General features: G+C 27.0%; 1 protein-coding gene across 2 annotated transcripts in view; it reads left to right on the top strand.

The window, feature by feature from the left end:
• The window catches only part of LOC105200603, a 40,729-nt gene that overhangs the window by 297 nt on the left and 14,543 nt on the right, over positions 1-25,889 (top strand). Inside the window, exon 1 of one of the 2 annotated variants that reach the window (XM_039454729.1) lies at positions 24,679-24,794. The exons of the other annotated variant lie outside the window; for it this stretch is intronic. The gene's annotated coding sequence lies outside the window, so the exon portion shown is untranslated. Of the gene's footprint in view, positions 1-24,678; positions 24,795-25,889 lie in introns of those variants that run through there. 2 annotated transcript variants of the gene reach the window in all.

Genomic DNA, 25,889 nt, shown 5'->3' on the forward strand with positions numbered 1-25,889 from the left:
AATTGACATTATATATAATAACAAAGAAACGTTGTTGTTATGAGAAAATGTATTTTTTCTTTTGCAATTTCTTTTTATCTAAATAAATTTTTAACTTGGGGAAAAAAGTTGATAAATTGAAATTTATGTGTTTCGAAAATAATGAATTGATATTAAAAATTGAATCATTTAAAATTAAATTAAAATTGAGTCCCCTTAACCAAAAAACTGTAAAGAAACTGAAATTGACGCTTATTTTACATCATATCCCAAGTAGCAAAATAATGTGAAAATGACGACAAATTTTGGTCATAAAATGACCAATGGACATCATTTAAATTCGTCGTGAGAAACCCGAAAATGCCGTCCATATGTTACAGCTACTGGACGTCGTCATATTGACGGCAAAATAAGAGTACGTGACGTTAGATAACAATAAACTACAATAGTTATTTGTCGTTTAGACGTCAGAATGACGTCAAATTGCAACAACTTATTACACGAGGCAACCTCTTGATAGTTATAACATAATTAATATGAGATAATTACGATAAGAGAGCATTCATGATACATGTAGAAACGGAAGAGTACAAAGAAGGAAAGTAGCATCAAACAAAAGCTGCACTGGTATCCATTCTGCAACTAGTGATTGATTTTTATTTCTCTGTATTCTATTTTTTTCGCTTTTAATATAAGTACTCCCTTATTGTAATTATTTAAAAGCATATTATAATAATTGAGATATTTTTGTTTTTTACTTCAGATAGCAAGTTGATGTCTTAATAGCAATTTAAAGTCTTGTCTGCTTTTTCTTATAATGTTAATGTGTTCTCCCAAAGATACCTTTAAAAATAATATTTAATTTTTTAAATAAAATAGTATTTGGTTTTATTTAAATAATTGAAAAAACGGAATAGTGCTTAATATTTTTGTTTATAAATTAATATGGGAATTTTCAAGTTATATTTTTCCAAGCATATTAAAACTTCTTTATTTATAATCTTTATTTATTAAGAATATTTATTTATAATATTGTTAAATCTATAACATTAACTTAAAATAGATAATTTTTACAAATATGTTATTGGACCGATAGTGTAACAACACAATGATAGTAAGAAAGCCTTTATCGATCGTAGTTAGGTCTTAGTGCATTTTATTTTTATTTATGTGATTTTATATACTTCTCCAAACTCAACCAGAATGTGCGCCGAATTAATTTTCGGTCATAACACAGCATGTCGAATAAGAATTAGTAATATCACTATTTATATTAAATTAATTAATTTAATATAATACTTGATGCTGATTTGCATCTATATACCTATTCCCCCCTAAAAAAACTGTAAGAAATTTATTGCAAAAAATAACCCCACCCAGGGTTCGAACCTGGCACCTCTGGAACCTCCGGTCCCGGTGTCTTACCACCTCGATCAGATAATTTTTTGTTTTATAGATATAAGTATATATAATTTGCTTTCGTAAAAAAAAGTAATTATGTATATCAAATAAATCTATATATTATCAAAAATGATAAAATGATAAAACAAGAGTAATTTATGTTTTCGTGTACATATCAAAAAACAACTTATAAAAATTTGAAATCTTACTGTGTTTATTAAATTACCTTTATAATTTTAGTATTTTAGTACCCGTGTTAAGTACTCCGTAAAGAATATTTTTAATAAGATGCCGTTTAGTTTTTCATAAAATAATTATTTTAATGAAAAGGGTTATGTATATACAAACTAAAGGTAATACGCCAGTAAATAATTTTATTGTTTTAGAATATATTTTTAATTTTAATATAATCTTTAGCTATTCATATAAAACAGAAATAAACACAGATTGAAAGTAGAAATATAAAACATAACATGACATAAAAATATAATTCTTATCATTTTTTAATAGATATACAAAATACTAGATAAAAACCTACACTTTTTTCAAAATAAGAATCTTATTCTAATTTTGTTCGTTCTGTCCTTTTTTAAGTTGATTTTTCCATCTATCAGAAGCGTGCTTTAGCTTAATACTATCTTAATACTATCTTCTATACCCAGATAACAAAATGCCTGCATAGTGACTGCACGGTGCGTGCACGTGTGCGTAATATTCGTCACAGTGTGCCTGCACCACACCATGCAGATATGTCCTCATTTGAGGCTCATAGCGCCCACACGTATGAGTGCCACACGCGTGCGAGCGGTATGAACCTTTTATTATTAAATTATTTTATTACTGATTATTTTACTGAATTATAAAATAATAAATAAAAGTATTGAAATTATATATAGGATTATTTTAAAAAACACTAATTATAGCGTTATTCCTTGTAAAAAAAACTAAATCTAAAAATCATGAACCATTTTTCCCTATAATTAATAAAGTAATAAGTACTGAATAAATATAATCTAAACAGCGCCGTCCTTTTGAAAGGTTTATGTACGTCAATACGGGCTCAGAGCGAAATATACGCTCCTGATCCATCGCTGGCTATGCAGAGTGCGTGCACTCTGTGGCATTGTCATTTCTTACGCGCCGAAGAAAGGATAACTCGACCCACGCGAATAATATCGCGTGAAAGTGTAATTAATTGTAATTGTGACAATTTCTTGCAATAAACAATAAACGAAATCACAGTGGCAAAGGATTAAGTTTCTTCCCACTGAACATTAGTCTGTCGAGTAAGTCTCGTGAGCTGTTTCTTTAAAGCTTTATTATCCACTGTAATAACTTCTTTCAATTTAGCATTTTGAATATTTATTTTGCTAGTTTGAATTACACATGTTTCATTTAATTTTAACTTTAAATTTTTATTTTTTGTTAATAGAGATTTTATCTTACAGTTGAACATGAGAGGTTGTCTTGAATTCATATCAGATTCATTAAGATTAATATCCGTGTCTAAATCATTTTGATTTATATTTACATTTAATTCCGTCAATAATTGCTTTGTCGAAATCGGACTCTTTAATAATGGGCAGTGATCGGCATGCGTATATGAACATGTACAGAAGTAACGTGGTACGGCATCTTTACATACTTGTTTCTGTTTAGCGATAAACGCTATGTCTTTTCGATCGAAATGTACCTGAAATATAGAAAAATATTGCAAAACTGAAAAATAGGATAAACATTAATTAAAAATTCTACTCTGTCAAAAACTTTATTTCCTTTACATGTGAAAATGCATTAACAAAGATTAATTTCAATTACTTACTTCACAAATTTGTTGCGAAGCTGTGGATTGATCCACCAATCGAAACTTTTACTTAAAGCGATTACCCATTTCCTACAAAGATCTACATTCAATGGAAAATTAAATACGTGTCCCATATTTTTATCTGTACTACAACATATTGTATTAAAGACTCGACAATATCGAAGGGGTCAAAATTAATTATTTTAAATAATACAGTTATTTAAAATATTTTATTTCCAATTTTGCATATAATTATATAAATACGTACCTAGCATCACTATTTTTATACTATTACTATTGTATTTATTGTTACTATTATATTACATTAATAATTGTGTGAATTTGGCTTTTCGAAGTTTCAAAGTTTTGAATGTCGATGTTTTCACTAGCACCTAAACCGGTTTTGAAACGTAGACTCTACGAAATGAAGGATAGAGCCGGCAGGAAAAGTCGGGAGAGAGAAATTCTTTTCATATATTCTACAGCGCATTTAGCCATTATATTCATAGACGAATGTATGTATGGAATACGGTTTTCGGTGTCACTACTACATCGCAATTGTCACGTTCAAATACACGCGACATTCCACACACAACGTATTGACACATAAAGAAGAAAAATCTAAGGAAACGTAAAATTATATCAAAACAAATAAATTACATTGTACATTTGTAATGTTAACATTAATTTTTTGACGATAGCATTCAAATAAAAATAGAAACAAGTTTTGTAAGTAACAAAAAATGTCATACAAAAATCAAAATTAAAAATTAAAAATAAGAATATGAATAAGGGACATTATCGCAGTAAACAAACAGAAAATAAATCTGCGTAATTATCTAAAACAAATAATAAATTCAGAAATTTTATATTTTGATACTACGATGTTTAAAGAATATTTTAATATAAGATCTTTGCGAGCACTAAATTTTTTGACGATCTGACGATGATAGAGCGCCGAGCAAAATGTCTTGCCAGATTTTTTTTTCGATAACTTTTGTTTCATGAAAATCTCTTTTTGTTGCTCTACAACGACCATCGAAGCGATCTGCTTCATTCGTTCTCGGATGCCTTCGGAGAAATAGGGTCGCGCCGTATACTTGGAAGCATGGTGGAAGTATAACATTCCTTCCACCACGAGTTGGAGCGTAGCGAGGGTAGTCCAGTAGCCAATCAGCCGATTGAACTTGCGTCTTCCCTCCATCCTGCCTACCTATACTGAATTCAACAATTTCACTTGTACTCAAAAGAATTGCAGCCACGGAGACGTACAAGTCTGTCGTAGTGTTCTTTTACATTTCTATTGTGTTAATCTTTTGTGTAAATCTCTCAGGGTTGGATAACTTGACCCTAGTAGCACAAAATATTGGTTCAATATTGGGAAATAATGTAAACCCAATATTCTATATTGGGTGTGAATTGATTTTCAGTATTGGTCCAATATTGCAGAGTATGATATCGACTCTTATTTAACCAATCTTGAAGTTGCAATATTGGTCCAATATTGAAAAATCATGTCAACCCAATATTATCTATTGGATGTGAATTGATTTTCAATATTGGTCCAATATTGCAAAGTATGATATCGACCCTTATTTAACCAATATTTAAAAAAAAATAAATACGATATTATATATTGGTTGTGCATTGGGTTTTCAACATTGGTCCAATATTAGAAGGTTGACACTTTAACCAATATTAGTCCAATTTTTTTTTAACCCAAGCGGTCACCCATCCAAGTCGCGAATTCGGTGAACGTTGTTTGACCTGTGTGATCGCTGCGAACTGATCCTTCGTGATGACCTGTGAAAGCTTTGTGCTGATACTTGTATATAACTGGTAGATCAAGGTCAATATACGTTATCAAAAAAATGGAATATGTATAATTAAAGCACATTATTTACATAAACAAATATAAAATTATAGTTTTTTTACTAATTTCACAAATGCGGAATAGTATCTGGAATAACTTTTCTGTTATTTGTTTTAGTAAGAATGCAATTAGAAAATATATGTCAATATAATACAAATTAAATATAAAAAATTTTTATAAAAAAAAATTTTTTAAACAATTGAAAAATATTGTTTGCTTATTGGAATGTAGGTAGATTGAGGTTTCTTCATTTATGGACCTATTTCGTTTATTGATAATATTTACAATACAATTATTGACTCGTAACATTGGCAGCACATTAATATTTCTTTTATAACCAATATTCGCTTTAGATTTGGAAATCTTGACCAATAATGCGCTTCCAATATAAGTGCAATATTGTACCATTGTTAACTCGTAACATTGGCAGCACATTACCGTTTCTTTAAAAAACAATATTCGCTTTTGATTGGCAAATATTGGCCAATGCACTTCTAATGTAAGTGCAATATTGTACAATTGTTGACTCGTAATATGGGCAGTACATTACCGTTTCTTCAATAAACAATATTCGCTTTACATTGGCAAATCTTGGCCAATGTACCTCGAATGTAAGTGCAATATTATACAATTGTTGACTCGTAATATTGGCAGTACATTACCGTTTCTTCAATAAACAATATTCGCTTTATATTGGCAAATCTTGGCCAATGCACCTCCAATGTAAGAGCAATATTATAAAATTGTTGACTTGTAATATTGGCAGTACATTACTATTTCTTTAATAAACAATATTCGCTTTACATTGGCAAATCTTGGCCAATGCACCTCCAATGTAAGAGCAATATTGTAAAATTGTTGACTTGTAATATTGGCAAAACATTGTCATTTCTTTAATAAACAATATTCGCTTTACATTGGCAAATCTTGGCCAATGCATCTCCAATGTAAATGCAATATTGTTTATTAATTGGCGAGCAATATTACAAGTACATGTGCAATTGATTCTATGACCAATATTGGCTCTTTATTGGGAAATATTGGCCAATGTACTCCCAACATAACCAATGTTTCGCCAATGTTAACCAATGTAAAGCCAATGTACTGTGCTACTAGGGGACTTGTATTTTAGGTAAGGAATACGTTAAACACACACACACACACACACACAATTATAAAACTACGTTTATGAATAATTCAATTTTGTCTACTCGATTATTTTTTTGAAAGAGATCTCCGCAGCATTGTTTTGTAGTGTAGTGCTATTTTTAATTTTTAACAAATATCCACTGAACAAAGTAACATCTTTTTAACATTTAAAAGAATATTTTTTGCAATGCAAATGTGGTTAAAAATATTGAAATTAATAGGATAGACCATCTTTCTTTTTACATTAAAAAAATATTTATTTTAATAGTATTAAAAATGTTGTCTTAATATTAAAAAAATGGAAGGACTCTTAAAAATTAATAGAAGAGTTAATAAAAGAGGGGCTAATGAGAGTCGCACCAAAATCAGCGTCTTGACTTTTATTAGCCCCTCTTAATATTTTTAATATTAAATAAAATAAAAATAAGTATGTACGCAAAATCATTTAAAATTTACGTTAAGAATAATTTAAGTTAAATTAAAAGGTAATTTTGAAAAGTATTATATATGTATACTCGTATAAAATTAGAATGTAAATTGTTAAACGTTAGCTTGTTCTAAATAATCAAACAATTTTAATACACAGAAAAAAAATTACTAATTTTAAGTAAAATGTCATTGCTTCAAATAAATAATTTTCTAAAATAGTCCCTAACAGGCATTTAATTGATTCATAAATACAAATTTCTTGTAACTTGTAAACATTTTCTAGAAGCAAAGGATTATATCTTGAAATAAAAATTATATGTTATACAAAGAAGTAAAAATTAAATAAAGCATAGTAAACGTTGTCTTCAGGGAATACTTATATTTCTTGATACAAATAAAATATTTTTGACAAAAAATAATTTTTTTTTGGAAGCAATTTAAAATTTTATAAAATCAAAGAATTATTTATTGAAATAAACGTAATATTTTATTTAAACAAATAAAAATTAAATAAGATTTAGCAAACGTTGTCTTCAATGAATACCTATATTTCTGGAAACAAAGACAATACTTCTAACGAAAAGTAACTTTATTTTTGAGTTAATTAAAAGTTGTCTTTTGTTGAGAATATTAATTCTTGTTCGGTAATAATGGTTTTTTGAAATAAAAATATATTTATTGCACTAAGAAATTAATTTCAATGCAACTAACAAATACATTTTTCGAATAACTCTTTATTTATTTCAAAATAGATTTCAAATAGATTATTTTGATTTTATTATATATGGTATTCAGAATAAAAAAATGTTATATGGAAATAAATAATACTAAATTAAATTTATATCTATTTAAATCAAATTTATTTATTTGCTGCAACTAAAATTATACAGATAAAAGTATACAAATAATACATAAAAATTGTTTTAATTATTAACATTGTAGTGTAATTAATATATATATTAAAAATTGTTTTTTGTTATATAAATTTTGTCATCAATGAAATATGTACTGAAAATTTTAGACTCTTTTAAATTATTTTGGCTTACATATTCTATGTTTTTTGTCAATTCAAGTTCATAAGCAGTCAAATGTTCTGAATATCCTATAGTTAAGAAATGCGTATAAACAAAATAAACTTTTTGATTGTTAGAGATAACAACCAAACATAACTAACATAATGACGTTAATTTTTCCAAAAGCTATAGGTCCATTATCCATAATCTTGTTAGTTTGTATTACATTGTTAACCTCATATCTCGTACCATTTAATTGAATCCAGTTGAAGTATTGAACATTTTTATAGTCATCTGAAATACATTTAAAAAATGAAAATTCTTTTGTATCACTAAAGTTTCCAATAGTGACACCATGAGATATACGATTATTAAAATCTTCATTACATACGAATCTATAACAAAGTTTTAGTTGATGTTTTAATGCTAATGAGTAAGCTATGTTTTATCGAGAAGATATCGTTTTTGAATAAGCAATCACTTGTTTGTGCTTAGCTTCGAACCTTATGCATGATAGGTTTTTTAATGGGCCATATTTTTTAATAATTCGTGAATAATGAACTAAATTATGATGTTTTGGTTTCAAACAATTTTCGAAAAGATCTATGTGCAATTTTAAATAATTTCTTATATACATTTCAAGTAATCGATGAGTATTTAATGTCAAAGAATCTAATGTAGTAATACATACTTTTCTGAGAAGTAAATACAGTTTCCAAAATTTGTTTTTTATAGGAATTATCAATTAATAAACACAAATTATTAATTAAAAATAACATTTCTGAAGCAGATAGAATTATAAGTTCATTTTTTATTGCATCAACTTGTAATACTGGAGTAATGTTTTTTTCATAAGATGTGCGTTCATAATTATTCAATTGATTATTTAAGTGTTGTAAAGTAAACAGTTTTTCAACGTTAATAAAATTATTTAGAATTTTTCCTAAATCATATCTGCATACACCTTCACGCAAGTCATGCATTGGATCTACAGATAAATTATTTAATAAATGAAAAACAGGTATTTCATTGAAAATACAAGGTTCTTGAACACCAAATATTTTTTTACTGCAATGTTCTGAGTAATCTTCAATTTTTCTAATTAGTTGAAAATTTTCTACAAATTGTTTATAAAAATCTGTTTTAGAAACTGTGCAAATTCTACAACTGTACATAGAATTAAAACTTTTATTGAAACCTAAAATATTTAATCCTAAATTATCTCCCGCTATGTATATAAGATTAAAAAAAATTTTATATTTTTTACCACAAACATTTATTACTATGCCATTATTTTCTAAATCAGTTATTTGTTTAACAATATTGTGAAATATTCTTTTATTATCAAAATATTTATGATCTGTATATTTATGGATTTGCAGTAAAAAAATATTTTCTAACATACTCGCATATTCAGGTGGTAAGCAAGATATTGTACAATAAACTGTTCCAATTTTATTCAGACCTTTGTGTGATCCTAAAGGATTATTTACTTCAACATCATCAAAAAATAAAGTTAAAGGTATTTTTATATTTTCAGCATTTATTTCTTGAGATTTCCAAATTGTACCTTGTGTATTGATTTTATTACAGAACAATCCGAACAATTTTTTATGAAAGATATAATTTTATCAAAAACATGAGGCATTTCTAAAAATTTTTTTCAAAACTGCATTCAAAGGTATTGTTACAATATTTGTTTTTTTTTTGTTAACAATTGTGTAGTTTTTTTGCATCTTCGTAATGAAAGAGAAGCTGAAATAATTATTTTCTCTGGTAAAAAAAAAACCATTATCTTTAAAAAATTTAAACGTCATATGTTCGGTCTTAAAAACTTGTATAGAATTTTTCATCATTTCTATTTTTGCACATATATCTGTTAATTGTTCATATTCAGATTGTAATTGATTTAAGCAAATTAAAAAAAGAACGTATCAATAAAAGATATAATGTCATGAATAGTTTTTCTGTCAGTACTATTTTCTGATTAAAGCTTAGCTATAAATTTTGTTGCAAAATACATAACCTTACATTGAAAACTTTTTAGATTTATTTCATTTTTTTTCTCCGTTAAGTTACCGGAACTTATGCAATCACTATCATGCACGTTCAAATTACATTATCGTTCATCGTTTTCTAATAATACTAATTTTCTTTCATTATCTTTTGCTGAAGTTCTTTTGAACAAATCTTTTTGTATAATATCTGCATGTTGAGACTTAATATGTTTTAATAGCGATTGGAATCTATGATACGTTCTTTTACAAACACCGATATTGCTGTATTTGTGAATTTTTTAACGATTTATGAAATACTTTAATGTGATTAGTATTTTCTAGTAAAGAAGGCAAAAGTTTTCCACAAAACATACAAGTAATATCATACATTTTTCCTAACTCAAAAATAATAATTTTTGTCAAAAAATAAAAAAAATTTGTTATATAATAAAATTTGTAATATTCCTGACTGTTAGACTGTAACTTTTTAAAAAGAAAACTTATAAACTAACAAACTTATAGACTAACAAAGTTATAAACTAACAAAATAATCTTATCATACATTTTTATAGATTAAAAATATTTAGAAATACAACTAATTGTACGTCCCTCATAAAACTTTTTTTTATAAAATCAGCTTTGGAAAAAGAATCTTTTTATTGTAATTCCAGATTTTTTAAAGATTAATCATTTTCATGTACTATTTCAACTTGTTGCGTATTCTTGTAATTTTCATTCTTTAAATAATCAAATATTCAACATGTGGTATAATTTTATCCCACTTATTCGTAAATTTATATAAACCTTTTTGAAATAACATCCACAGATGTTCGGAAAACACTGGATACTTAACGTGGAAAACATGATTTGATTTGAAACAGATATCAAAAGCAACAAGAATAGATGCTGCATTATACAACACGTTATCTATACTAACATATGAATGAGTAATTTCGGAAATTGTGGGTCCTACTACTATGATATAAGGTTGAACAGATACGTTCAATATTTTTGCTTTCTTGATGATATCTTCTTTCACATTTTGAATGTTATTAGCGTTCTGTAAAAAAGATATGTTACATATTTAATATATTTGATTAATATAATAGATAATATAATACTTTATATTATATATAACGTACCATTATGTGTCTTATTATACTATCTTTAGAATCTGCTATAGATGCTCTATAATATTGTTTATTTAGTCGAAGCATTCCTTTTAGTGGTATAAAATGAGATAGTAACATTAACGTAGCAGCAACTTTGTCCTCTAAAAAATATTTTTTTATATAACGTAACAATTTTTATATATAGTTTTATATGTAATATTAATATGGAAAACACATTTATTTATAATATTACCATCTTTCATAGCATGATCATTAATGCTATCAGAAAGTGCAGCAGCAGTATCATCTCTTTTATTAATATGAATTTTCTTGACCAATTTATTAAAAAAGTCCATCCATGTCTTAATATTGACTTCAACGTTACAAATTTTCATATTCATAAAATCACTCTGAATAAGTTTGTAATTATCTGGCATACAAAGAATAGGCCACTGTTCAAAAATGTACATAAGTTGTGTATCTTTGGAAGTTTTCCACTGTAAATGACGATTGTTGAATGTACAATCCCAATGAGACTTGACTAAATCCCATGGTGCTCTATTATGAAACAACCAGTCAAAACTTTGTTGAAACTCGGGATCTATTAGGAAAAAAAGAAAATTATTATTATATACTTTATTAATTGAATAAATCACGTTTTTATTTTGAAATAAAAATTAATGTGGATTATTAAGCTTTTAGAAAAATATTTACTTTATAACAAACTTAACGTAAAAAAAATTTGATTTAACACAAAGTATTATTTATAAATTGTATGAATAGAATATATTACAGCTATACTTAAATTTTTTATCAAAAACTTATAACATAATTTTCATTAAACAATATTAAAAAATTTTTTATTTCAGATTTTGTTTGGAAAAAATTAGTTTCAATAAAAAGATTAATAAAACTAAAAGTTTTCAATATTATAATCACAATTAATGTTTAAAATAATTTATTTATTTTAACGTTTAACTGTGTTATGATAATTTAATTCTAAAATATATTCTTTTGTATGATGACTACCTTCTTTATCATTATTGCTTTCGGGATCACTATTAATCTCTCTTTCACTTTTTTTATTTTCATAGTTACGATTTCTCCACATATTTATTTATTTACCTCGTGCTGGAATTGATTTATTAATCAAAGAATTTTTTTTACTTATAGGAGGCACAAAATATGTATTTAGACATTCTGTTGGAAAATCTTTGACAATAACATTGCTAATTTTATTACAAATTTCGTTGCTTCTCCTATAATAATAAAATGTATTATTATTAAGTGTAAATATTATAAAATTTTAAGAAAGAGCATAGATAATATATATTTAAAAAAATAAACATTTTACCTTGCATGTTTATTTTCAAGATACGAAATAAGAATGTCACACATTTTATTGCGATTTTTTTCAGTAAATTCGCCGTTTTTATCATACATTTTTATTATACGTTGTTCAGCACTTTCTTTTTGAAGCAATTTTCTTATAGATGGCATAGTCAGAATTATAAATTGTGATTCACTCGAAAAAGCTTGCTGACGTTCTATACAATTTTCTTTGTCTGAATCTGTTTGTTCATTTAAAGTCTCAGATATAGTTGCGCTATCATTAATGATTTAATTATAAAAATAAATTTTATTTATATAATCTTTTGTAATCAAGTTACTACTTTTTTATACTAATTTAGCATATTAATTATAACCTTTCAGTATTATAATATTTGAAAAAAGTTAGATCTAGGACATAATTGTTATTTTTAAAAATTACTTGATTAAAATATTTTGTCGTAATCACTGGCATCATAAATAAAATTATAAAACATATGTTTCTCTTTTTAGATGGATTTTCTAAGTTATGCACAGAATCGGTTAAAATGTTGTCCTTAATGTAATTTTTTTTCCAGTAGTTTAAAAAACGTGCTCTTGGTGCTATAGATTCAATTAATTGTGCAATAAGCTCTTCAGTTAAATATTGTAAATCCTCTTCTTTAATTTTATTTTCTGAAAAAGATAGTATTTAAAGCAATGTTTATTTAAAACAGAAAATGTGTATTATAGAAAAAAAATATGTATTGCTTATTGCAATTTTCATATTTTAGGTATATATTGTAGGTTTTTATTATAAAGAAAATATTTTATATAAATAAGACACGTAACAGTACAAAAATCTTTCTACTTACTTTCAAAGACGTCTGTAAGATTTTCAATTTTCAGTTCTTTCAAAATTGTTTTTATTTTTTCGTCAGCCATTATTGCAACAATTGAAAAATTCTTGAAATGGTGTCTTGTCACTATTGTTTCTTAAGCCGGGAAGCAATTAAGCGAATTCACGGGAGAAGCAGTTCACTGCCGAATCACATTTATCACGTTTTATGCCCAGTTTATTGCAGTTTGAAACACACTCACAGCCTGTGATACATTATTAATGCCGATAACACTCAGATCAATTTGATTCGTTCTAACAATGCTTCCGTTTCGGACCACAAGAAAGATTTTTGGTTGAGTTCAATTGTTACTTTGGTGCTGCTCTCGTCAAGCCTGCGCGAGCTATGGCGCGTGGCGCTTGCCAGTACAGCAGCATGGCAAAGAAATGAATGCGAGTCTCAACAATTGAGAATCGAATCTCTTCCTTACGCCTACCGCACAAGCATTTCAGTAACGCATTATATTGCTTTAAGTACATATGTAATCTTAAACTTTATTCAACGCACAGAGAAAATCGTAACGTAGCGTAAGTGTGTCAACTTATGTTATTTTACGATTTTCTTTGTGCTTTGAATAAAGTTTAAGATGACGTACATATTTAACGCAACATAACGTGTTACGGGAAAATCTTGTATGATGGGCCTTATGATCCGAAACGAAGTATTGTTAGCACGTTTGAGTCGAACCGATTATGAGCATCATATGAATAATAAATAATAAATATCAAACGCATTCGGATTATTGTGGAATAACAGTTTCATGTATAGTTTTATAAACATTAACTGGCATAATTTTTTTCTTAATATAATTATGTACGTGAAGTACAGAAGTTGACAATTGAGCAAACATGTTACAAAATTATTAATTAACAATAAAAAAACGTGTGTAAAAAATATGATTATGTAAAATAAAATTATTATTAATTTTTTTAAGATAATTATTAATTCGATTATACTTATAACAGAATATTTTATTTATATAAAACAATAATCATTTAAAAAAATGAAATAAATTTATTTTCATTAAAAAAAATATACTTTTACGTAAATATATTCTTTTTAGACAATGACACTTTATATAAGTATATATTAATTATATTTTTTTGTTAATTATTGAAAATTATGTTATTAATAAAACATTTTACCTAAAACATGTAGAAGTGATGAAAGAACAAAAATATAATTTTTTGAGATAAAAGTTTTCAATTAATGTTAATTTCTTAATATTAGAATCATGATTAGAAAAGAGAGAGAAAGATAAATTTATCATTTCTAGAAATATATTTTTTGCATTAAAACAAAAATTTTACTTGAAATTTTTGTCTCATAGTAATCTTTAAAATCTAAATTTGCTTCACTTAAGTAAAATTTGTACTTTGAACAAAAAATTATTGTTTATATATATATATATATATATCTTAATTGATACAATATATTAATAAATTATTTTTAGTATTCATGTCATACATTGAAGGAAAATGTTTACTTATTAACAAGAGTCAGATTCAAGTAATTAGAGGTACTAGTTTTAATAAAAAAATTTTCTACTGCCAAACAGTTATGTTTTTGTTCCAATGAAATATTTCTTCATTGATAAATTATTTGCTTTGAAGATAATATTTCATAGAAACAAAACAAATTTGTTACTTCAAAATGATTATTTCTTTGGATTTAGAAATTTTAATTTAAGAAATTGTATTTGCTCGAAACAAGTAAGTTTTTTTTCCGTGTATGGATTATCAAATAAAAGGTAGTTTTATTTCAAAACGACCATCTTGAAGTTTGTTTGAAACTTTTGCTATGTTAAAAAATAATGATATTTTTTATAGGTACGTATAATTTGTAGGAGGAGACCATTGCAGTGATATTCAAAAGGTTATTGTATCTAAAGTTAATATCTTTCTACACCTGTTTCCTATGCTAGATATGTACCTAAGCGTACTGTATGTACGTATTTAATTATAGCGCAAAACGGTATTTACAAATTTGATCAAAAAAAAAGAGAACTGTAGATAAGAGAACTAGATAAATATATACGAATTATCTATAACAAAGAAAATGGCAAATAATAAGTCAAATATTGATCATACATTTTTCGGAAAATTAGAATTACACAGGTCTACAAAATTAGGGAAGGGTGGTTCTTGTGCTTTAAACTTTGAATGATGTTTCTATAGGATTCTGATGCGTTGAATACGACTACGTTGTCCGTTTTTTTCCATCACTCAGTATTTTTTAAATAATCGCAAAAAACTTTTTTTGAAAAAAACTTGACTTCTTTATGAATTTTTTCTGGCTAAAGAAAAAATGATAGCAAAGTCAGCTTTACGGCATTTTACGCAGAAATGTTTCCAGAATGCAGAAAATATTTTTTTGCAACTTATAAAAATGTTTTATGCAAATCGTAAACAAAAAACTTTGAAAAAATTGTAAAAAAATGATAAATTTTGAAATATAAAACCAAGTAATTTAAAAGATAAAAATCTTAAAAAATATTTAATTATTTAAGCTTATAGCTGTATGTTTCGAATTAATTCTTACTTAATCTTGTTCTCAAATTTACATTAATAATTCTCTTGCTGAGAGAATCAATAATCAGGAACTCTGATGTGGTTAATCAGTGAAATTATTCCTCTATTTATTCTAATTTTGAAATGGGCTATGATATCTTTGTTAAATATGTATCAATTACATAAATAATATATTCAATTTTATGAATATGCATGTGCACTGAGAAACATAGCAAAAGTTTTTTTTGTCTATTATATGTATATCAGTCTATTGTACAGGGGAATTATTAATGAATGTTATAGCGTTTTACCTTGAGAGCATTTATACCGACAAAACTTGTAATACACTAAGCGCTTGTTAGATGATAGCTGCTTTGGCCGGTACGCGCGCGCGCGTCGCGAGCAGTGCCGAATGATACGTACAGGCCCCTGCTAAAAAGCTTTTCTTAGATTTTTCTTTATATAATTTTTCTTTATATAATTTTTCAGAATATCTGTATAATTTTATAGATTTGTATAGTTTTTCAGATTTTTTTATAAAAATTGGATTACTTTTCATAAACACTTTGAATGTCTGCATCTTTCTTTAAATTTTTAAATGTGTTAACTATGAAGTATCCTAAAATTTTTATTATTTTTTCTTCTATAATTTCAGATAAAATGTTATAAAATGTAAAATAGTTAAAAGCATTTTTTATAAAAATTGTAGGATGAAAAGTTCAAAGAGAAAATGTACACTTTCCGAGTAATTCTTATTATTTCCGAAAAATGTTTCAATTCGTATAAAAAGTAATTACGAGAAAAAATTTTATCAGGGATGTTTTCGGGAAAAATATGAAAAATTCTCATATGTTCTGAGAAATTATGGTATTTTTCATTTTTTGTTAGAGAAAGATTTAAGAAAGTGTTAGAAAATTTGAAGAATTTTAAATAACTTTTTATTGGAACATTTTTCGGAAATAATTAGAATTACTTGGAAAGTGTACATTTTCTCTTTAAACTTTTCATACGTGTGTATTCCAAAATGTTCTGAGATTTCTCATCTTACAATTTTTATAAAATTTTAACTATTTTACATTTTCTAACAATTAATCTAAAATTATAGAACAAAAAATAATAGAAATTTTAAGATACTTCATAGTTAACAAATTTAAAAATTTTGATAAAAGATGTAGACATTCAAAGTATTTATGAAAAATAATCTAATTCTTATAAAAAAATCTGAAAAAACTATAAAATTATACAGATATTCTGAAAAATTATGTAAAAGTAATGTGAGAATAATTTTTCAGCAGGTGCCTATGCGTATCATTTGGCACTGCTCGAGCTGCGTGAAGTTGGCCCCCCCACTATTAAAAATCTAGTAACGATCATTACTATTCGATTGGTGGTCGTTTGGTGGAATTTGGTAGTCCATTCCCGACGATTGATAGTCGAAATTATAATTAATAATATAAAAAAAAAGACATACTTGCGTGAAGTTGGCCCCCCTTTTATAAAATTTGGCTTTGCAGACTGCATAAGAAATTATAACAGTAAGCATTCGTTTGGTGGTTGCTTACTGACGTTTGGTAGTCCATTTCCAATGATTGGTAGTCGGAAAATTGTAATAATACAAAAAGAAGTAATGTATCTGAATAAAAGGTTGATCTAATTTTTTTTTCTTTTTAATTCTGTTTATATTGATAGTAACTTCCTAACGTCTGCTCCATAAATTTGTCTGTACTGCAAAGTATGTTGCTCTGCAGAAATGTTGTCATTAAGAATAGTTGTTGTGCTACTCTAGCACAATCCGGCATAACTAAAGAAATTTCAAAAATGTAAAATTTTTTACTTACTCCTCCTCTTTTTTATTAATTTTTATCAATATTTAAGCTTTTAGAGGTCATTATCTCTTGTTTTTACTTCAGCTATACCTCAATATAAAACCATAACTCCCAGAATATCTATATTTCTTTAAATATTACAACTATTGCAAATTATTTATATTTCATATATTTATATTTGAACTGTGTCGCGAAAAAGTGCGGAGCTGGTAATTAATATTATTAATTTCTTTTTTGTAATTTTTGTTTGAGTTATCAACTTTTTTCTTATGGCACAAGTCAACACAAACGTAGCCCAAAGCAGTATAATTAGAAAAAATACAAAGTTTGAAAGTGCGGGGCTGGCAAAAATTTGGTTTTTTATTTACAAAAAAAATACTTCATTTTATTTGATGCAAATTGCAGCACAAATTAGCACAAACGTAGCACAATTCAGCACAATTAAAAAAGAAAATATAAAATTCAAAAAGTGCGGGGCCAACTTCACACACATTTGTAAATGTCAAAATGTAAACAATATTGATGTGTATTAGTCTCTCTTTTATTTGTTTCTAGGTATTAACTTCGAAAGATTATAAGAATTTTGTAAGAGCTAAAGTTTTTTAAATACATGAATTTTAATATATCTACTTAAAAATGCGTGTATAAATGTTACATAAAAGTATTATATAAAAATAAATGTAACTATGAATAAATGCCGTGAGAGTCAACACAAGATGTTCATGAGAGAATTAGTGTAATTGACAAACAATTATTAGATGTTTTAATCCTCTGATTTGGATCATCTTCAGTATAAACTTATTATTTCACATGCGACGATAATCAGGCTTATGTAGCACAGGTACAAAAATTGTCAATTAAAAATAATGCAGTACAATTGCAGTGGGATACATTGCGATCTGTGTCATTGTGTGGCAAGTTTTTTGAATGGTCACACTGACTAAAATTGTACTGCATCATTTTCGACTATCCATTTTTGTACCTGCGTTACACAAGCCTGATTATCATCGCATGTGGAATAATAAGTTTACACTAACAATAAGGATGATCCAAACCAGAGGATCAAAACGTCTAATAATTGTTTGTCAATTACATTAATTCTCACATAAACATCTTGTGTTGGTTCTCACGGCATTTATTCAGTTTGATTTACTTCTTCAGAGCCTTTTTAATAAATTGCGTGATGGAATATTAAACTGAAACGCAACTAAAGTAGCCACTATTTCATTTTAAATTTGCCAAAAGAATCGTATATGAAAATTCAACTACAGCGGACGGAGTTCTATGAGGGATGTGTGCTTGTAAAAAAAATATGTATGCACGGAGAAAAATGAAAACCATTACGATTAGTCGTCTAAAAATTGCATCTGCATTTATTGTGTCATCGATATGTTGCCATGTGCATCGATATTTGTATGACGTACGTACATAATCAAGGTCGATTGAAGTGACATCATCTGAATTATAGTTTTCGTTATAGAAATCTGTATTAAAAGAATTCTGATCCCAAAATTTGTTCAAAACGTAATTGTAATCATAATTCGGAGGATTAAACTCAGATAAGTTGAAAGAATTTGCAAAAATACTTTGACATGGCAAAATGTTTTATGCAGATGTTGTGTTGACGATCTCTTGAGTTCCCGATAGTTCGTTGCTATTTCTACAATAAGTGGGCTAATAATGTAACGTTGGCCGCACAATTTCTTAACTGTAATTTTTATAATTTCTGCTCATGAACATAAACGACATGTATGTACAACATAAAAATTTTTCGAGGGGAAAATGCGTAATTCCGCGTATAATGCGTGACCCAAATGTACTGCTTCTTTGCTGACACATCGTGATAATATTTATTTATTTTTATTTCTCTTATTGCTATTTCACTTTTCTAATATTCTTTGTTTTTCTTTCAATGTTCCTAAAATATATTTGTGTCTGTTAAAAGTCACGTTAAGTTTATTAAAAGAATAGTAATATTAACTTAAATCTCATTACATGTATTAAACAACTCCTCAAATAATACAATTATTACAAAGATACAATTTAACATGTATTTGTATTTATATACAGTTTTTTTATATAAAGTGCGCTAATTTTCTTCGTAGAAAATAAATATAGAACAAAGGTAGAAAATGCTCAAATAACCGTCTATATTTATGAAGAGTAATTGCACATTACTGAAGCATAAAAATGACTGCACTGTAAAACAAAATCAGATAAGACATGTTTATATAAATTTTTTTTTGTTTAGTGACTCATATCTGTTGCTGCAGTGAAGTCCACTTTTTAGAAAACATCCTGTACCTATATCATAAAACTTTTATTTTTTTAATATACGAGTATAATAATTAATAACATTCAATGAGTAAATTTTGTTAAATTATAACATTTATATATTTCTTATAAACATTTCTCTTAAAATATCATAAATAGGGGAAAGTAGGTAAATTGCACGCACCTAAGGGAAATTTATCGCAGTGAAGTGATTTTTAAAGTTGAAATCGATACGAGTACAGAAATAGAAACTTTAAACATTTTTTTATCATTATGTATTGTCATATTGAACAATTTTTTATTTGGTAATGCTATATTCAGCAAAAAGAAGCAAGTGGTTAAACGAAAAAATTTCTCGGGCCTTGGGTAATTGTACGTGCGGTTGGATAAATGGACGCGGAGGAAAAATGAGGTTATAGCCCATTCTTTTAACTACACTACACTGCACTACACTGTACTAGTGGGACTATAGTTGATCTCACGTGGTCTCACGCCTTTCAAGATGGATGCGTAAAATTGTCGACGGCGAACTTGATTTGATAAAAAAACAATTACTTGATGACTATTTAATTAAATTTAATAAACAATAGCTCAAAGAACGCAGGGAAAAACGTACTTTTGTTAAGTATAACAAAATTAAATGACTAAAGTAAAAATACGAACTTATTGCCTTATTTTCTGAACGCCAAAATCGCAAGAAAAATCATGATTTTACTTTTTCTTATTTTTTCAATTAACTACGTTTTTAAATGATATAACGTATGGTTATATATTTAAAAAATGCCTTCAGCCTACAAATATCGTCGTGATATAATTTCTATTCATCGGGAAGGTGCCAAACCACGAAGCGTACAATTACCCAGTGCGTACAATAACCCTACTTTCCCCTACCAATTCCTGAAATATATATCAGAGTGTATGATAATAGTTGTCCCCACGTTTTACCGTAGGAGTTGACTTACCGACTTGCACTTGTAGTTCACTAAACGCTTAGATGGCAGATGCTTCGGCACAGGACCGAGTTACACGTACATATAAGACCTGGTGAAACTTTTTCTCAGATTTTTTTCGTATCATTTCTCAGAACATGTATAATTTTTTATAAAATGTATAATTTTTTATAAAACGTTATAAAATCTAAAAAGTTAAAAAAATATTTTTTATAAATTGTAAAATGAGAAATCTCAGAATATTTCAGAATTCACATGTATGAAAAGTTCTAAGAAAAGATGTAGACTTTTTAAGTATTTCTACTTGTAAGTATTTTTGAAAAATGTTCCAATTTGTATAAAAATTATGAGAAAAACTTTAACCAGGGATGTTTTCGAGAAAAGTATGATAAAATATAAAAAATTTTTTATAAGTATGGAATTGTTTTAAAAAGTTACAAATTTTTTATTTCTTGTTGAAAAAAAATGTAAGAAAATATTAGACAATCTAAAGAATTTCACATAATTTCACATGCAATCATTCTGAGAAACTATAAAATTTATTATTTTATATTATTTGGGAAAAGTGTTAAGAAATATTAGATAATCTGAACAATTTTTTAGAATTTATAATAGGCTCGTTCTGATCAAGATATTATATTTTACGTTTCGGTGAAAAAAATGAGAGAAAATTTGAAAAAAATTTTTCGTAAGTTCATATAATTACTTGCGAATTGTTAACATAAAAAATTATGAGAATTTTATAAAAAATTATGTGAAAAGTTTTTACTAGGGAAAGCTGTGCATGGTTAGTAATAAATGTAATATAACTAACCATGCACAACTTTCCCCAGTAAAAACTTTTCTCATAATTTTTTATAAAATTCTCATAATTTTTCATGTTAACAATTTGTAAGTAATTATGTGAAATTATGAAAAATCTTTTCCAAATTTTCTTACATTTTTTTCATTGAAACGTAAAATATAATATCTCGATCAGAACAATCCTATTATAAATTTTGAAAAATTGTTTAGATTATCTAATATTTCTTAACACTTTTCCCAAATAATATGAAATAATAAATTTCATAGTTTCTCAGAATAATCGCATGTGAAATTATGTGAAATTCTTTAGATTGTCTAATATTCTTTTACATTTTTTTTCAACAAAAAATAAAAAATTTATAATTTTCCAAAACAATTCCATAATTATAAAAAATTTTTTATATTTTTCCCGAAAATATCCCTGGTTAAATTTTCTCATAATTTTTATACGAATTGGAACATTTTTCGGAAATACTTACAATTAGAAATACTTAAAAAGTCTACATCTTTTCTTAGAACTTTTCATACATGTGAATTCTGAAATATTCTGAGATTTCTCATTTCACAATTTAAAAAAAATACTTTTTTAACTTTTTAGATTTTATAACGTTTTATAAAAAATTATACACATGTTCTGAAAAATAATACAAAAAAAATTTGAGAACAATTTCACCAGGGGCCTATATGTACGTGTAACTCGGTCCTGTGCCAAAGCATCTGCCATCTAAGGAGCGTTTAGTGAACTACAAGTGCAAGTCGGTAAGTCAACTCCTACGGTAAAACGTGGGGACAACCATTTGCATAGAACGTAGTTCTACTCAAAATTACAAAATTGTTAATATCAAAATCGAACATAACTATGAAGTGTTAGAAAAAAAATATTATCAATAAAAACTGTATAGAGAATTGTTGTACTTCTATAGATTACTTCGCATATGGGTAGATATCACTTCGAATTTAATGTTGTGTTTAATCATTTTATGCGTATTATAGGCGTAACTAAGGAGCGCGGCTCATCTCAGGACCGTGCGTAATACAAAAGTTATAAGAATCATAAAACCATCTAATTATTTAATGTCTTATAATTCTACAAAAGTTATTGAAATTTTTTTTTTATATTTTAATAATTACATTTAAGTAATATTTTATTATTACATAATTAAATAATTATTATTATACTATTATTACGTACATTATAACGTATGTGTACTGTAAAATTAAAATTTGAGCAATTTATTTATTATTTAAAATTCAAAGTTTTTAAAGTACCTTTTCAATGATATTGGTTTATGTAATTCAAAAAGTACTTTAAAAACTTTGAATTTTAAATAATAAATAAATTGCACAAATTTTAATTTTACAGTACACATACGTTATAATATACCTAATAATGGTATAATAATAATTATTTAATTATGTAATAATAAAATATTACTTAAATGTAATTATTAAAATATCAAAAAAAAATTTCAATAACTTTTGTAGAATTATAAAACATTAAATAATTAGACTGTTTTATGACTCATGATCTTATATCTTTTTTATTACGCACGGTCCTGAGACAATGTGTCGCGCTCCTTATTTACGCCGTCCGTCAGCATCGTTTCTAAGGCGCGAGCGGCGGGAGGGGAGCAATAGGCGTGCGTCGAAAAATCCGGCCGAAAGTTGCAAGTAGCTGACAGCACTGCTAGAGTATTATGTGACGCCACGTAAAACGATAATCGTTGATTAATCGATTGCACATAAAATGTGCGTAAACTGTACAACGTTTCCCTAGCGTTGTATGCAAGTTTCGCAAACATCGCAAAAATGTTGGAAATAGTACGACGTTGTATATGTAAGGTATAATTGAATCGGGACATTTCTGGTTGCTTAGATATTACCGAACGCAATTTATACGACAAAACGCAAAACGCTGCGTTACATAAACGTCGTTGCAACATTTATGCTATTATTGTACACTGTCGTATGTGATTCAGCGTATATACACATCTTATAAGAATAAATCGGTGTCGCTGATACCGTTTATCGATTTGTCACGCAAGACGGTCAAAACAATTTTACGAGCTTAGGCGTGTATGCAGTTATCACAACTTTTGTTATCGCGGATCGGATGTTATTATTGTCTAATCGACATATAGGGTGTTTATTAATGGTTGTATACACCTTTTATTTTAAGTCATAAGAGGTGATTTACGACTTCACTCCATATAAATTACATGGAGTCAGTAGTCATAATTAAGGCGCACTCTTCTGATAAAAGGTGTACATGTTACTGTAAAAGCCCGAACTACGGTAAATCTTAAGATTTTCCAGTAAAACCTAAGATTTACCAACTCTTAATGGTAAAAGTCTGAACAGTTCTGTGATCATCGTTTATTTCAAACTTTTACCACCATTCACTTGGTAAATCTTAGGATTTCCGTACCATAAAGGCACGGTAAATATTGAAAAAGACATGTCATAACGTGTTCGGCGCAAATTTTACTTGTGTTATTTTTTACTATTCAAGAAATATTTTAAAGGTGTTTTTAAATGACTAGTTACTAAAAATTAATAAATATAAATACCAAATAAAAATAATTTAAAATAGGTAGGGATTTAACTGATTAGTAATATAAATAATTAATAATTATTCTCATATGATACATAAAAATGTGTAAGGTTTTGACTGATAGTTAATTGAAATAAATGCTATACAAATATATATTTGTATAGCACAATTTATTATACATTTAATTTCTAATTAAAATCTTTAAAATACTTTTAATATAAATAATCATCTAAATAATTTATATTTTATTTATTTTAATCTCTATATCTGTGTCGCGCTTTCCTGCTTCACAAAAGTCACATTTATTTTCACGTTTATTTTAGTCTAGAAATACACGTGTACAAAAGTTTTTAGCTCAACGAATGTCATCGACCAAGCACTATACTCATATACACCGTATTGATATAGCCCCGTGTAACTTTTTCCTATTTCCGAAGCTAAAATTACTATTTCGAGGAAGGCGTTTTGAGTCAATTGAGGCCATAAAAAAAAAATTCGCTAAAGAAGCTCAATCAACCAACGAACGAGGATTGGGTCAAGCGGTGGTGTGTTGCACTCGATGGAGCTTACTTTAAAGGCGACAAAATAAATTTTGATAGATAAATTAATTTTTCTGTGTTTCAATTAATAATTCCGGATATTTTTTTACACAGAGTATACATTCATATCATGTTTATGGTATTAAGAGATAATCTTGAACAAAGTATTGGACGAAAACAGATAAATAAATCAACTACCTTCTTCCCCCCCCCCCTCTTCACCCCTCGCCATTCTTTAATGTGAAAGCGCGTATGAAGAATGCGCATAAAGAAACGCACCCGCCGCACGTTCGCACGGTGTGTTATTTCGGTGTGCAGTGACAACCCTTAGAGGCACGAGCGCAATAATCAATTTGAATATTGTGAAGTACTCGTAAGTACTTTAAATTCAAAGTAATTTTTTATTTAACTAGCAAAAATTACACTTTTGTGATAACATTTTTAAGTATAAATTTATTTGGGTTTTAATATTTAATATATAAATATTGTTTAGAATTAAAAATTTTTTCATTCAAGAAAGTTATATTACTTTTACTGTTTTTACTTTATACGCGAATATTCTGCTTTGGCTTCTTATTGCTATTACTTTATACTTGAAAAATTATAATATTGCAATGTTTACGCAATATTAATGTCATATTCCTGATATATTGCAGGCATATTGTTAATTTATGTTTCTGCAATGTCTCCGTAGTATTACAACATTGCTGGAATATTGCTGCAATTTTCTGTGCTGTACGTAGTGATCTAGTTATTAGGATTGTAAAATTTAAAAATTATTATTCGACGTTAAGAACCGTTGTGACGAACGTAATAGACTTATTTTATATTTTGTAAATACAACTACGCCTAAGTTTAATCGCGTATTCCATATCGTAATATCATATATCTTTATTGTAAAATAAACACAAAAGTCTTCCATAATATAGCTTGTATTACTACTTTTTCGTTACCGATCATTGACGAATCAAATATTGTGTAATGCAGATTTCATGATCCCAGATAGACAAAAAGACATCTTAAAGACTTCTTAAAGATGTCTTGCATGTCTTGTAAGATATCTTAATAATTGTCGTAAAGACATCTCTTAGAAGTCTTTTAGAAGTCTTACGCAACAGTTTTAGACATCTTTTCGATATCTTGAAAATATCTTTAAGACTTCTTTACGATATCTTAAAAACATCTTGAAGATATCTTTAAGATATCTTAAAGATATCTTTCAGACATTTTAACGATATCTTAAAGACATCTTGAAGATATCTTTAAGACATCTTTAAGACATCTTTAAGATATCTTTATGATATTTTAAAGATGTCTTGAAGATATCTTTTAGATCTCTTTAAGATATCTTTAAAAGACGCCTTGAAGATATTTTGTAGGGCTGGGTGTATTTCAAATACACAGTTCAAAATATTAGTATAGTATTTGAATTACAATACAAAATACTGGCAATATTGATTTAAAATAC

The sequence above is a fragment of the Solenopsis invicta genome, chromosome 11 (assembly GCF_016802725.1).
Source record: "Solenopsis invicta isolate M01_SB chromosome 11, UNIL_Sinv_3.0, whole genome shotgun sequence".
Taxonomy (NCBI): Eukaryota; Metazoa; Arthropoda; class Insecta; order Hymenoptera; family Formicidae; genus Solenopsis; species Solenopsis invicta.